Raw genomic sequence first — 17,528 nt, 5'->3', positions numbered from 1 at the left:
AACTTTAAAAGGTCAGAAGTTATTTAGTGTGGTAATTTAAATATCATTTATTCTACCCCGATTCTAAACGATTGTATTTTATGGCAATGTCATGAACAATTTCTTTCACATTTATCCAGTATAATTATATTTATTGTGTTGATTTTAGAATGAGTATATATTTATAAGGGGTGTAGACAGTTTACATAACGTATTATATACCCAAACTACTATAATGATAAAACTATAAAAGCTTATTTATATATACCCGTACAATTTGCACAGGTTCTAAACTAGTATCTTTATAACCAAGATGAAGAATACAACATAATAGGTAGTAAGCCAAGAGCTTAAGAATATACATACCAACTACCCTTTTATACTTCCCATGATATTTGTTTAACACAAGATTAAGAGTTGAGAAGTTCTTACCATCCTTACTTGAAGTGCGAGTAAACTTGAAACACCTTGCCAATTCATGTTTCACACCTCCACTTTGTAGGCTCTATCTGAGAGGCAAAAAAACATCGTCTCAAATGCCCCTTGAGCAACGAAAGTAATTACAAAGAAAATCCCCACGATCAACCCCGATCGTGCGACTCGAGTACAACCCCGTACCCTAATAAAACACTCTCTCACAAAATGAAAATTACAACTCTTTTGTCTCCTTATAAGGTTCACAAGTTAGAACAATGGAGAACAAATATCTTTAGGAGTATGAGAATTTAAGCACACAAGAATGATTCAAAAGACACGAAAATAATTTTGCAAAAGTAGATTGAAAACTCACGTTAAACTGATTTGCAAAACACTAAAGTTTAAAGCTCTTTTGATTTTCGGTCAGAACCGATTGATTGAGTGCCTCACAAATATAGAAAAGGTTGTTGTATAACAACTCCTATATTTTTGACAATAAAGATAGTTGCAAATAAAATCTTTGAAATAAAATATTCCATAATATATTTGACTTCTTTTGCAAGGCAAACTCTTGAACAAATTCAAAGATACTAGTTTGGATGCCCGTGCGTTGCAACGGGGTAATTAACTTAGTAAAAAAAATTGGTTATAAGGTCTTAATATTTACCTCTTATGTCTAATCATTTATTTAGATATGATCAAAAGTCTAAATATCTTATTTAAGAGACGCAAAAGATGTTAGGTTGATACCTAAGTTCCAAGGATGCCACATATTTATAATCATAAGACAACTACATCTTATGTTAATCTTTCGATGTGGGACAGTTCTATTATTTTTATATAATCCTACATTATTTTTCAATGTGGACATATAACATACTAAGAAGCACACAATTTTATATATGTACAAATTATATGAAATCTATAAGCCAATGATATCATTTTTACCACGAATTTCTATGTTATTTTCATAATTTTCTTAAAGATATTTTTTTGCCAAATGAAATGTAAATTTTTTTATATAAAAGTTAGAAACATTACTTGAATATAATATAGGAAATAAATATTGTAATAATTAAAATATTCTCCACTTTATTTTTTACATCAAAAAATATTATTTATGATACTTTCCTAAATTAATTTTTAAGATCACCCCACCTTATGATAATTTTCTGATGTGGGACAATTCAACTATTTATATGTATTATATTTACCACACCTACATTATTTTTCAATGTGGGACAAATAACACACGAAAAAGTACACCATTTTGTTTTCACCTATTTCGATATCCAACCCGATTTAATAATGAGAAAATATTATACTATCTATTTATATTCGTACGTTTTTTTATCCATTTTTTGTCATAATTAAAATATGTACAAATGATATGATTTAAATTACATTCTTTTTCCTAACACGACTTTTAAGATGTAATTGAGGGAGCAATAAAATGTATAAACAAATGCAAAATATTTTCTTTTTCTGGTGTGATTTTGATTAATGGTTAAAAATTGTGATTGTTTTAGTTACTCAAATGTAATGAGGCATAATAATTACCTATATTTGAAAGTTAAAAAGATTTAATTCTACTATTAATCAGAGTAAAAAAGCTCATTATTGATTTGTTTGTGGATTCAAGATCTTTTTATGCAACACTTGATTGTATTATAGTTCATAAATTTTCTATTTTAGTACAGAGATTATCATTATATGACACATTAATAACCAATTTATGTATACTTAGCATCCATTTTATTTTTAATTTATGATTTTGTCTTAAATAAAGTTATTATACTATCGATTGTCTTAAAATAAACATTATAATATAACTAATATAGCAATATATAATCGCTTTTATAAATATCTACGTGATTAATATTTGTATGGTATCAATGTAACTAAGGTTCGTCGTTAATACAAACTCTTATAAGAACTCTCTAAGATAATATTTAAGCGATTCAAAAGATTTTGGGTTGATACACCTAAATTTCAAATATGACTCCTATTTATAATCATATGATACCTCACCTCATGATAATATTCTAATGTGGGACAATTCAACTATTTATATATAGTATATTTACCACACCTACATTATTTTTCAATGTGGGACAAACAATATACTTTGAAATACACCATATTTTTCGCGCCAAATTCGACATATAACCCAGTTTAATAATAATAAGCAAATACTATACTATTTATTAATATTCGTATAGTACATTTGTTTTAACTTCTTATCGTAATTAAAATATGTGCAAATAATATGATACTATATTCTAATGCTAACATTTATTTGCCACGAATCTAATTATATATGTAACACCCCCATACTCCAAGTGCCTTACCAGGACCACTCAGGTATAAGGATGCCACCATCTCGGTTACCCGAGGCATGATATTCATAAGACAATAACGAAACAACTTTAAATGATATAACTTTAGTGAAAAGTACAACTGAAGCCAAATCCCAAAATACGGGTACAAGTCCTCAAACCAACTGTATAATCAACTAAAAGTAAAGTTTATAAAACTACGAAGCTATAGCGGAAGACTTCTATCGTCAGACGGTGGCACATCCCAGCCTATCCCGAAGACTCAACTCAAACCGCTCAATTCCATCGCTCACCATCCCCGAATGGATCACCGCGGGTTTTACAAAACAACAACCGGGTCGTACTAATCACACAACTTATATATATATCAACAATAAGACAAACATGCGACTTACACCGTCACACACACACACAATCACACGGTCCCATCAATCTCAATCACCGATGTCCCTTTGGACCGGACCCCGCGAGTGGGGGACCGGCCCGTACCCACCTAATCTCCGCCTCCTCATATTGAGCGATAACCCTGTCCATTAATGTGCACATCCCCTTCCGTGGCGGGTTCCACGAAGGGCGAAACTAGGGCGTGAAGCCACTCCCGCAAGTGACTCCACTCAGCCGAGAACGCATCTCGAGAACCATAGACAAACAATCACAACCACAACCGTCACAATACAATTACGATATTAATCAAACAATAAATCTCAACACATCAGCAATCATCTCATTATGGGACTAATGCGAGTAGGAAATCCTACCGGAAAGCACAACAATCGACGGTCTCTCTACGCGGTATCAAAAGCCTCTTCTACAAAACCTCCTCCTATCATACAAACATATAACACTACCAAATCAAAATCTACACAAAACCCCCAAATCCCCATATTAGGGTTTAAACAACTTAAAGGAAATACTATACAAATGGTACATAGGTCTTACCCTCGACGCAAGGATCTCAACGGTATAACGAACGGTGAAATCCGACCTTCCAAACTCCGGGATTTGCTAACAATGCGATTAAAGTGAAGAACGTAATTTGCTTTCTCTCTTGTGAGTAATTTAGGTTTTGAAAAGTGTTTAAGAACAATGACGGAAAAGCTTAAATACTTTAATCGCATAATTAACAAAACCCGAGAAATAACTCCCCGTAAACCGGCTACTCGATCGAGTAGCTAAGGTACTCGATCGAGTGCCCCCTTACTCGATCGAGTATCCTAGTTACTCGATCGAGTACCCAACAGGTCAGAAACTATTTTAAAACGCAACTCACCCTTACTCGACAGAGTAAAGCCTACTCGATAGAGTACCCAGAGACTCATAAATACGGAGTATTACAGTCTTCCCTCCTTAAAAAGAACTTCGTCCCCGAAGTTCAACCCATACTCAAAAATAAACATACTAACTCGATCAAGACACAACAACGTGACTAAGAACTCTAAACAAAACTCCAACCCAAACATGAACTCGTAACACCAACTCCGCTAACTATTCCTACCTCCGCAACATGGCTCACGATATCGTATCAACTCCATTATATCTCTCTCAACACTAACTCCATACACTACTAACTAGCTCCGTAATATATCATCCAGAGCCAATCCAATATCAAAATACCCATAACATCAAACGGAATGTTACATTCTACCACCCTTAAAAGGAACTTCGTCCTCGAAGTTTACTCAGACTCATAACATCATCCTCCAACTGTCAACACTATATAAAATATTCTCACACTCCGAAGCATCACACTACTACAAGCACGGCCATGGCCTTTTATAAGTATCATCCACAAAACAAATCCCTGCTTTACGCTACGCTAACACTCTACTTCCAATTATATTACAACATGCACCACCATGAAACTTTCTTTTATTGCATCCTACTCCTCTTAAGATAAATGTTACGTCCTCGTAACTCACTAATACTAAATCCTAGATATATCGTCTCATTATCCTCATCACCACCGTATGTCAAAGATAACCACCTATAATCTAAACACTCGCCATGCATATATCCAAGGCTCTCTTACTTAAACATTCCTCATACCTCAGCTCGTTCGGCACACCACCTAACCTATACCATAAAACTCGTAGCAAAAACACCATACTAATTCCCCATTATTACTGCAAAACAACATACCTCTCTATGTAAAGCACCTATCTCCCAAAAGCATAACTCACGATCCACACTCGTTACGTACACTCACACTAGATCCTCAAGTTCTTTCCTTCATTACCGCAAAACTCATACACAACTTAACATGACACTAATACCCAACACCCTACACTCACTGTCCCAAAAACTGATTATGAACCACGTGCAGCTTCTAGATTAGTATAACACATGTTCCACTAATCACTTACCATGACTATGTCTAACGTCTCATCTTAAAACAAGGTCCAAAAGTACCGTAACAACTTATGACAACTGTGTCCCATCAACAGAATGTCACTATAACATGCCAACAACGAAAACATATACAACTCTCTTTCATATCATACTCTATCCTCATTTCAAAACTTAACTGGTAAGAAACATCGATAACAAAAAAACCTGTCTATCTGTACAAACTGAAACTCACAGGAAGCAACATCAAACAAAACAACAATCTATGTATGACTGGTATGTACTTTCGAAACTCGAATCATAATCATCCCGCCTACTCCACCACAACGGTGACGGCATCACAACAACGCCACCAACACCACACGCGGTGCGAAAATACCCGCATCACAACACTAAATATCGTGCCCGGATCACCACCCGAGGCACCACAACCACATCGATAGTCATCACAATTGCATACAACTCCCATAAATACGACTCGAATAACTTCTCGAGACAAGAAAAACTTACTCAAATCCACTTTACTAAATCATAACACAACATATTTTATGAATTAAACAGATAATAACCTCGTGAATATCATCCCCTTACCATATCACGGATTGACATGTATCATGAATACATACAAGTATAGCCAGTCGTCATGCGGATCACTCAAATTATTACCTTTTTGAATATTATTCAATTAGATCAGCGTACTCAACATGCATTACAGAACATTCAAATAACAACTTTATGATAATCACACCATACCACGTCTTGTGAGGTCAAAACCTCACACAAACATTTATATATCACAGACCCGTAATCACATCCAACCAGTCAATCCTGATCACGTAAGTTACCACTCAACAAAGGTTACCTATCGCCCGAGCTTAACTCGCATGCCCCTCATCACATTCTTCCATTCGCATAACCAGTACCTTCTGCCACACATAACTATACAGCTAATACTCACTATGAGAAACCGCCTCCTAAGACTATGTCTTATACTTCCTCACAACCATACCTATCAATTCAATCTCTACAAAATCAGCCTCTGTAGAATTGCCATCTTTCCTATTTATCATTAACCTTAACCACTAGCGACAACACCTCCACACAACTACCGTTCGTACATCAAACTTCTTACACTCATCTCTAAACATCACCGTTTCTTCCCTATCTTTGGTTATCATCCCCAATAACGAGCATCAAATCCATCAACAAAATTACCTCAACATTATTTCCAATACTATCCTTAATTGTATCATCATCTAACTCTCCACCAAAATCTCATATCCTGCAGATATTCTACCAACTTCTTACTTTCCTTAATTCCTCAAAACTCAAGACTAATCTTGTTGTTCCGAAGCTCCTGTATAATCATTAATTCAATTCCTCATGATATTATCATGCATCTTGACGATTCCTTACTTTTATATCACATAACTCCGGTGAACATTTTCTTAGTTTTACTCCCCTCATGCTTTTCTTTTTACACTCGACTAAAGCAATTGACCATTCAACTCCTTATTACTTCTTCCTAACTTTTTAGTGCTCCGATCACCTTCTCATTGCTCCAAAATTCCAATCCCATTATTTCTTATCGATATTATCTCACTCTTCCTTACCATGTGTCCCCTCTCATCACTCCACTCACTCACACTTGTCGTTAATTTGTCCATAAAAATCAACATTTAAAGTTCAAACAATTACATCTCTAGAAATCATTTTTTTTTACCGTTAATTGCCCAAGGAAATCGCACATTAGTTTCGTCTCTCGATAACACAAATTTCCAAACTCAGTCACTATCTGCAAATCCACGTCGTGACATGTCTCCATTAAGTTCACTATATACCACTCTTCTCAATTCCTCTAAAACGACCTTTCATTACATATATTCTTACTCAACACTATTTCTAACCATCTCCTTCCATAATTCGTTATACATCTCAGGTTGCTACTATCCACATCCTTTCTTTCAATCTTTTCATTCTCACGTTCCTTAAACTTACATCACTCTTTGCCCACATTCACTTACTCTTACATTACTCAACACACAATCATATCACTAATCCCGTCTCACAAAACATGCTTTATGCCTCAATTAAGCCATACCAATCTCCCTTTTCTTTTTCCACTATCTATCACAACACATAGAACTCATGTCCTCCCACCAAACTTCTACTCACCACAGGTGTCACTCACTACACCATAAGATTGGGTAACTTACGCATCAGGATCAACATACATGTAAAACAATGCATAAAGAAGTAAAATAACATCTTTGAATTAAACATAATATGCAACGAAGTCAAAAGATAAGCATATGACCCAAAACAGGGGTCACTAGATCAAGTACAGGCCACTCGATCGAGTAAGTGACTTACTCGATCGAGTAGGTGAAGATCAGAAGCACGAAAAACAAATTACCAGGGCCACTCGATCGAGTAACTGACGTACTCGATCGAGTTCCCCCCTACTCGATCGAGTACCAAGTCTACTCGATCGAGTACCAAGTCTACTCGATCGAGTACCTACGCATTTCTCAGCACTGTCCAGTTTTCGTAAAACAGTCATAACTCACTCATTTCTTGGTCGTTTTGGGCGTGTGACCTATCGTTAGAATCGTAAAAGAACAAACTAGATCACATCAAAATCATTTATGCATCTCAAGTTATAACAGTTTAAAGACAACTTTGCTGTAATCAGACGACATAACTATTTGATTTTTACTTCCAAACAGCTTAAACAACAACCAAGCAAACAAAACCAGTCCAAAACTCATAAAACCAGTATTCCTAATCATATGTTACTATTTTCAAAACTCAAGCAACAATATTCATCATACACATAGATTATTTAACTTGTCAATCGCGATTTACCCACATGCTTTTATTTTATAACTTTACGTACACAATAACATAATATACGACATAAAATCCCCTATTCACATGTTACTAACATTGCAACATTATACAATCCATTACCCACATAAACATGCTTCACACACATGAATTTCATATTCTTATGCAATTACTTACTTAATCTCTTCCAACCAATTCATCCATTACAGCTACACACTTCTTATAACATATACACAAGAACAATCGTGGACAAGTACATAAACTTATCATACAACTCTATGCAAACAAAATATACGTATACAACACAACATTCTATTCACATGTTATTATTATGTCACATTATGAATCATCCATCCTGCAACATCATTACTCATCACATATGAACTACTTCCTTTTTCTACCACATCATTCATCATTCTCATATACTTTTCCTACGATTCAAAACAACATTGTAAACCAACTATCATGCTTTCAATCAATAGCTTACGAAATCACATCATCACCATCTTTTCTACACATTCCCCATTCTCCACATACATACATCCACTGATTCATGCCACACATCACCATATAAGTACACAATTCACAAGATAAACACATAGCGATCACGACTCATATCCCATGGTGACCGGTTCAAAATTGTAGGTCGAGTTCGCGACTTTAGGACGTCTCCCAAACCTTTGCATTAGCTCCTACAACCTTTATCCCGGGTTCATTTTAATTGACTCCCTATATTCATTAAATTCATTGGTTACAGGTTTCAGGATCGTCGCTCTGATACCATTTGTAACACCCCCATACTCCAAGTGCCTTACCAGGACCACTCAGGTATAAGGATGCCACCATCTCGGTTACCCGAGGCATGATATTCATAAGACAATAACGAAACAACTTTAAATGATATAACTTAAGTGAAAAGTACAACTGAAGCCAAATCCCAAAATACGGGTACAAGTCCTCAAACCAACTGTATAATCAACTAAAAGTAAAGTTTATAAAACTACGAAGCTACAGCGGAAGACTTCTATCGTCAGACGGTGGCACATCCCAGCTATCCCAGTACTCAACTCAAACCTGCTCAATTCGCTCACCATCCCCGAATGGATCACCGCAGGTTTTACAAAACAACAACCGGTCAAGATACTAATCACACAACTTATATATATATCAACAATAAGACAAACAGCAGACTTACACCGTCACACACACACACAATCACACCGGTCCCATCAATCTCAATCACCGATCGTCCACTGGACACCGCCGCGATGGGGGACCGCAGCCGTACCCACCTAATCTCCGCTCCTCATATTGAGCGATAACCCTGTCCATTAATGTGCACATCCCCTTCCGTGGCGGGTTCCACGAAGGGCGAAACTAGGGCGTGAAGCCACTCCCGCAAGTGACTCCACTCAGCCGAGAACGCATCTCGAGAACCATAGACAAACAATCACAATCACAACCGTCACAATACAATTACGATATTAATCAAACAATAAATCTCAACACATCAGCAATCATCTCATTATGGGACTAATACTGAGTAGGAAATCCTACCTGGAAAGCACAACAATCAGACGGTCTCTACAGCTGTATCAAAAAGCCTCTTCTACAAAACCTCCTCCTATCATACAAACATATAACACTACCAAATCACAATCTACACAAAACCCCCAAATCCCCATATTAGGGTTTAAACAACTTAAAGGAAATAATATACAAATGGTACATAGGTCTTACCCTCGACGCAAGGATCTCAACGGTATAACGAACGGTGAAATCCGACCTTCCAAACTCCGGGATTTGCTAACAATGCGATTAAAGTGAAGAACGTAATTTGCTTTTTCTCTTGTGATAATTTAGGTTTTTAAAAGTGTTTAAGAACAATGACGGAAAAGCTTAAATACTTTAATCGCATAATTAACAAAACCCGAGAAATAACTCCCCGTAAACCGGCTACTCGATCGAGTAGCTAAGGTACTCGATCGAGTGCCCCCTTACTCGATCGAGTATCCTAGTTACTCGATCGAGTACCCAACAGGTCAGAAACTATTTTAAAACGCAACTCACCCTTACTCGACAGAGTAAGGCCTACTCGATAGAGTACCCAGAGACTCATAAATACGGAGTATTACAATATAATTTTTTGAAAAACAATTATGTTACTCCCTCCGTCCTGGTCATTTGTTGTCCTATTCCATTTTAAGGTGTCTCAGTCAGTTGGTGTCCTTTCTATTTTAGGATTGCATTTGATGAGCAATTTGAACCTTCACATTCAATTTAGTCCACTTGCCATCTTATAATTGACCCCTTCCTCTTTCCTTGGTCTTTGTGCTAAAATCAAAGGACAACAATTGACCGGGACAGGGAATACTTTTTTGCTAAATGAGATGTATAAGTTTCTAAATAAAAATTATAAAAATCACTTGGATATAATATAAAAAATATATATATCATATCGTGGAGATAATGATATAAACTCTTAAGAGCTCTCCAAGACAATGCTTAAGAGACTCATAAGGTTTTGGGTTGGTATTTAGGTTCTAAGGATGCCTTCTATTTATAATCATATGATCACCCACCTTATGCTAAACTTTCAATGTGGGACAATTCTATTATTTGTACGTAATATATTCACCACACCAACATATTTTTCAATGTGGGACAAATAAAATACTTAGAAATACACCATCTTTTTCGCACATAATTCGACATCTAATCCGGGTTAATAATAATGAGCAAACACTATACTCCCTCGATTCAAGACCAAATACAACATTCTTTTTTTAGACTATTCGTGAACAAATCGAATCTTTAAGATTCCTTGCAATATGTAAAACAAAATATGGTCACATGGGATCTTATTTGATTCACCTATAAAGTACAATGAGAATATCAAATTTTTAATTTTTTTATAATGTAAACTTAAAGATATTTACGTTGTAATTTGTGTCTTGGCAAGTGTGTAAATGAAAATGTTGTATTTGGTCCTGAATGGAGGGAATACTATTTATTAATATTCGTACGTTTTTTTTAGAGTACTTTTTTTAGCAAATGAGATATATAAGTTTTTATATAAATATTATAAACATCACTTTAATATAATACATAATATAGAAAAAATATGTATATATATATCATGATGTGAAGATAATGATATAAACTCTTAAGAGCTCTCCAAAACAATACTTAAGAGACTCAAAAGGTTTTTGGTTGGTATATAGGCTCCAATGATGGCTCCTATTTATAATCATAGGATCACCCACCTTATGTTAATCTTTCGATGTGGGACAATTCTATAATTTATACGTATTATAATCACCACACCAACATTGTTTTTCAATGTGGGACATATAACATATTAAGAAGTACACCATATTTAATACTCGTATGTGCAAATCATATGAAATCTATACTCTAATGAAAGCATTTTTTACCACGAATCTAATTATATTATCTTCATAATTTTTATAACAACATTTTTTTGCCAAATTAAATGTCAAAGTTTTTATATAAAATTTAGAAACTTCTCATGAATACAAAATAGGAAATATACATATTATAATAGTTAAAAGATTCTCCACTTTATTTTTTATGTAGAAAATATTATTTATGAAACTTTCCAAAATTAATTTTTGATGATGTGGACGCTCTAGAATCGCTCGAAAAAAATCTCTTTTATATATATATATATATATATATATATATATATATATATATATATATATATATATATAGATAGATAGATTTTTAGCATAAAAATGAAGTTTCATGTATCACAAATATCTCAGTCAGATGTATATCATAAAAAGTAAATTTTCGAAATATTTTTGCAAAATAAGATCAGAAAGATTTCAGTCGTATTTTGTGAACCATTCAGAACTGAACAGTCTTTGGGTCTGTTAAGAACATACAACGAGTATGCTTGTGTCAAAGATATTAAACAATCAGTGAACAATGATCCCACAAATCAAGGGACCTAAGTTAGTTAAGTTGCTTATATTTAGAATGTATATTAGGTTTGATTTGTTCACACATTGTACTTTAGTATATAAAGCCTTGTAAATCATAGTTGCTATTATCAATATACAATTTATAAATTCTACGTTTATATGGTATCAAGTTCCTTTCATTGATCCTATACTACTCCTTGCTTCCGCCGTCGTCGGTAGACCTGGCAAAACGGGTCACTCAGGTCGGGTACGGGTCGGGTCAGTTTGGGTCGGGTCATTTCGGGTCTGTCACATATTTCGGGTCGGGTTGGGTCGGATCGGGTCACTTTCGGGTTTCGGGTCAATTTCGGGTGATCTGTTGTCGGGTTATTTCGGGTCGGGTCGTTTTTAGGTATATGTCATTTTGGGTCGGGTTGCTTTTGAGTTAATGGCTAAGCATTTAAGTTAATACTATTTTGATTAAGAAATGCAATTTTGCAAATTTAACCATTTATTAGGGATTATTGTAACCAATAAAACTTTATTTTGATATATATAATATTAATATGAGTTAGTACTAGTCGTTTCGGGTCATTTTGGGTCACTTCAAGTCATTTGGGATCAGGTCAGTTATGAGTCGGGTCTTTTCGGATTGGGTCACCTCGGGTCGGGTCAACATTGGGTCAGACAATGTTCGGGTCGGGTCTGGGTCGGGTCGGGTCAATTTGGGTTTCGGGTCATATTCGGGTCAAGCAAATTCAGGTCATTTTCGGGTCTCGGGTCAGCCTTTTCGGGTCGGGTCATTCGGGTCTGACCCATTTTGCCCGGTCTAGTCGTCGGTACACCCATGGCATCCTCTAACATCCTTATTCCCAATCTCGATGAGCCATCAAAACCACTCCTTTCCCTTCATTTCCCGTCCTGCACCAAACTCACGCCCCACAATTATCGTACCTGGTGTTTTCAAATCACCCGTCTCCTTCAAGGATACGGTTTATTTGCTCATCTCGACGGCACTTCCAAACCCCCGTCGCAAACCACTGTACCCCCTGCCACAGAGGCTAAACCCAATCCCGACCCTATTCCCAACCCGGCCTACAACACTTGGTTTCGCCAAGACCAACTCATCCTCGGTGTCTTAGCAGCCACCCTTCATGAAACCGTGAGCCCACTCATCCTCAATGCCACAACCACACAGGAGGCACGGGAACTCCTTCGCACTACCTACGCCAATCCCTCACGAGGTCACATCCTCCAACTAAAGGATAGGCTCAAAAACATTACCCTTGGTGATCAATCCGTCACGGATTACCTCTTGTCGATTCGAGCCTGCACTGATCAATTGGCTCAACTCGGCAAGCCTGTTGACGCAGAGGACATCACCTCCCACATCATCTATGGACTCGACCAAAACCTATACAAACCTGTTATTGATGCGGTACGAGCCAGAGATACTCCCATCTCGTTTGAGGCGTTTCATGAGAAACTCATTCAACATGAAATTCTCGTCAAAAACCAACCACCCATCACTCCCTTCACCCCCTCAGTCCACGCTGCCACTCGCCACCATCACCTCTCCAACCAGTCTCGCTTTTATCAACCTCGCACTTCCTAACACTCTACTCCTACAACTCAAAACCGAGCACCCAACCAGACCAGTCCCACCACCAATCAGCCCAAACCTTTTTGAGGCAAGTGTCACTATTGTCGCGAACAAGGGCATGTCACTGGTGACTGTCCCGATTTTAAGCGTGACTACCCTAATGTTGTATTCCCTCCACCGCTTCCCAAACAACACCAACCTCATGCCTACACTGCCACGACAATAACCACACCCAACTCATCCTATCTCATTGATAGCGGCGCATCTCATCATATCACCAATGACCTCCATACTCTTTCGCTCCACACTGCATATGATGGCCCGGATGATCTTGTGATAGGAGATGGTTCGTCTCTTTCTATTACTCACATTGGTTCTTTCTCTTTTCAATCTCTTATTTTCAATAATGTCTTAGTTGTTCCCAATATCTCTCGCAAATTAATTTCTGTTTCTCAGTTTTGAAAAGACAACTCCGCTGTTGCCGTATTCTCACTAACATCTTTTTGTTTTAAGACACTTTCGACGGGTCAAATTCTCCTTCAAGGACACCTCTATGATGGAACCTATGAATGGCAGCCTCCTCCTCCGCCTCCCCAAGCACACTCGGCCAAGCTCTCCTCAACCTTGTGGCACAACCGTCTTAGTCATCCCTCCACTGCCACACTAAAACTTTTAAATTCTGCTTACAATTTCAATATTTCTACTTTTAGTCATTGTAATCCATGTCTTATGAATAAAAGCCATAAACTCCCGTTTTCCGTTTCCACTCTAAAATCGACTGCATATCTTGATCTTATTTTTTCGGATGTTTGGACCTCGCATATACTCTCTCGTGATGCCTTAAAATACTACGTAATTTTTGTAGATCATTTTACGCATTACATATGGTTATATCCGATGAAACACAAATCCGACACTAACCTCACATTCACACGTTTCAAAGCAATAATAGAAATTTTTTTTGCTAAACCAATCAAGTGTTTTTATTCTGATAATGGGGGTGAATACATGAAATTAAACCCGGCTCTTTTGAATGACGGAATTACACACTTAACCACCCCTCCTCACACTCCGGAGCATAATGGCTTTGCGGAGCAACGCCACCGTCACATAGTTGAAACCAGTCTCGCTCTTCTCACCCAAGCTAATATGCCCACCATTTTTTGGCCGCATGCCTTTGCTACGGCAACCTATCTTATCAATCGACTTCCGACTCCAACCTTACAAAATAAATCTCCCTATGAAAAATTGTTCAACCAACCACCAAACTATCTGAAACTCCGCCCCTTTGGTTGTCTATGTTTCCCGTGGCTCAGTCCTTACACCATGCACAAACTAGACTCAAAATCAACTCCCTGCGTATTTGTTGGATATTCCATGACTCATAGTGCTTATATTTGTTTCGACCCACTAACGAGAAAAGCCTACACCACGCGCCATGTTCGTTTTGTCGAAACTGAGTTCCCATATGTCTCCCTCACTAAACAACCACCGAGTTTTATACCCTCACTTGACCAATGGTGCGAACTCACCATTCCTTTACTCACCCAGCCACTACCCAAGCTCACAACTATCTCTCCACAACCCCAACCAGCTCCCTTCCCTGCCCCTACCCCGCAACAACCCGAGACCACCACAACCAGTACCCCTGCTTCTCCTATTCCGCCATCCTCCACTCCCGTGTCTCCCACTCAGTCTCCTTCCCCACCTCCACCTCCACCTCCTCCCCCTCCCTCTCGAGCTAGAACCCGTCTTAGCAATAACATTGTCAAGCCTAACCCGAAATATGCACACCTAGCCCAATACAACGTGACTCATGTCACTCCCACCACCACAAAACACGCTCTCGTTGATCCCCGCAAGAGAGCCGCGATAATTGACGAGCACCAAGCCTTAATCCGCAACAATACTTGGACCCTTATCCCACGTACCCAAGCTCAAAATGTTATCGGATGCAAATGGGTTTATCGCGTCAAGTACAATCCCGATGGAAGTCTTAAGCAATACAAAGCTCGTCTTGTTGCGAAAGGCTTTCATTAAAGACCTGGTATTGATTACTCCGAGACGTTTAGCCACGTTATTAAGCCTACTACTATTCGTCTCATCCTCACCTTAGCTGTCACTCACAACTGGCATCTCCACCAAATTGATGTCAATAATGCCTTTCTTCAAGGCACCCTCATGGATACTGTGTTCATGTCTCAACCCCCTGGCTTTCTAGACACCGACAAACCTGATCACGTATGTCGTCTCACCAAAGCCATTTACGGCCTCAAACAAGCCCCACGGGCTTGGTACACCGAACTCAAAAACTTCCTCCTTACCTCTAATTTCCAGAACTCTGTCTCGGATCTTTCATTGTTCTTTCACAACTTGATGCATAAGTCCCTGTATGTCCTTGTGTATGTCGATGACATAATCGTCACCGGACCCAACCTTACCCATATAGCTGCGTTTATCACCTAATTATCCTCCAAATTTTCCCTTAAGGATCTTGGTCCTCTATCCTAGTTTCTTGGCATAGAAGTGACACCCACCAAGACCGAATTACATCTCAATCAAACCAAATACCTCTTCAACCTTCTTCATAAGTACAACATGCACGAGTGCAAACCTGCTCCTACACCGATGCTCTCCCATCCACCTCTCGTAAGAGAACCTGCCCAACCTATTGAGAATGAAAGTGATTATCGCTCCATTGTTGGCAGCTTGCAATATCTCTCTCTTACACGGCTGGATATTGCATATTCCGTCAACAAGTTGGCTCAATTTCTAACCCATCCCACGTTCACCCACTGGTCAGCCCTGAAACAATTACTACGTTACCTACAAGGTACTCTCCACCTCGGCATCCAGCTCACCAAAACATCCTCGTTATGTCTTCACGCCTTCTGTGATGCAGATTGGGGTGGTGACCCGACTGACTACGTCTCAACTACAGGATATATTGTCTACCTAGGCCATAACCCTATTTCTTGGTCATCTCGCAAACAACGCGCACTATCTAAGTCCTCCACTGAGGCTGAATTTCGCGGTGTCTCCGACACCACTTCCGAGGTTCTATGGCTCACGTCCCTCCTTCATGAACTAGTTATCACCGTCACGAAAGCACCAACCATCTATTGTGATAACCTCAGCATAACACATTACTCCGTTAACCCGGTTTTTCAATCAAGGATGAAGCATCTTGCTCTCTCCTTCCACTTTGTCAAAGAACAAATTCGCCTTGGCTCTATTCGAATACAACACATAAATGGCAGCGATCAATTAGCGGACACGCTAACCAAGCCCTTACACAAGCCCCGTTTTCTCGAATTGTCTTCCAAGATTGGACTTTGTCACCGCCCGTCCATCTTGAGGGGGAATGTCAAAGATATTAAACAATCAGTCAACAATGATCCCACAAATCAAGGGACCTAAGTTAGTTAAGTTGCTTATATTAGAATGTATGTTAGGTTTGATTTGTTAGCTTTATTCTCTCCTAAAATATGGCAATTATATTATTTGTTCACACCTTGTATTTTAGTATATAAAGCCTTGTAAATCATAGTTGCTATTATCAATATACAATTTATAAATTCTACGTTTATATTAAGTACTATACCCTTACATTCAGGATGTCAATCCTTTTAAACCTGTTACAACTCATGTCTAGACAACACATATTAGTCAAGGAGGGAAGAAAAGATTAAGGACTTGTCATCATCAACATATATGGTTCAACACACCGTAAGACGGATCTTTTTTATAAAAAAATCATTCATTATAATGATCAATAAAAGAGTGATTTTTATACAAACTGACCATAATTATTTCCAAGTCGTCAAAGCCTTGAAATTTATCCTATTACGGAGTTTATTCTCGGTGATAGATTTTAAGACAGATCCAGGACTTATGACACAAAAAGGGGAAACTATCATGGGAGGGGGAAAGTGACAGCCTTGAAAATGACAAAATTGAATACAGTACATTGACATTCTCCATATCTTACCATCACTAGTAGAAAAAACCCCTATCACGACGCAGTTATCGTGGCGGTTCTAATAGAAACGACGCGAAAAG

The sequence above is a fragment of the Silene latifolia genome, chromosome 5 (genome assembly GCF_048544455.1).
Source record: "Silene latifolia isolate original U9 population chromosome 5, ASM4854445v1, whole genome shotgun sequence".
NCBI lineage: Eukaryota > Viridiplantae > Streptophyta > Magnoliopsida > Caryophyllales > Caryophyllaceae > Silene > Silene latifolia.
The sequence above is the reverse complement of the archived record's forward strand: the minus strand, read 5'-3'. Positions refer to the sequence as shown.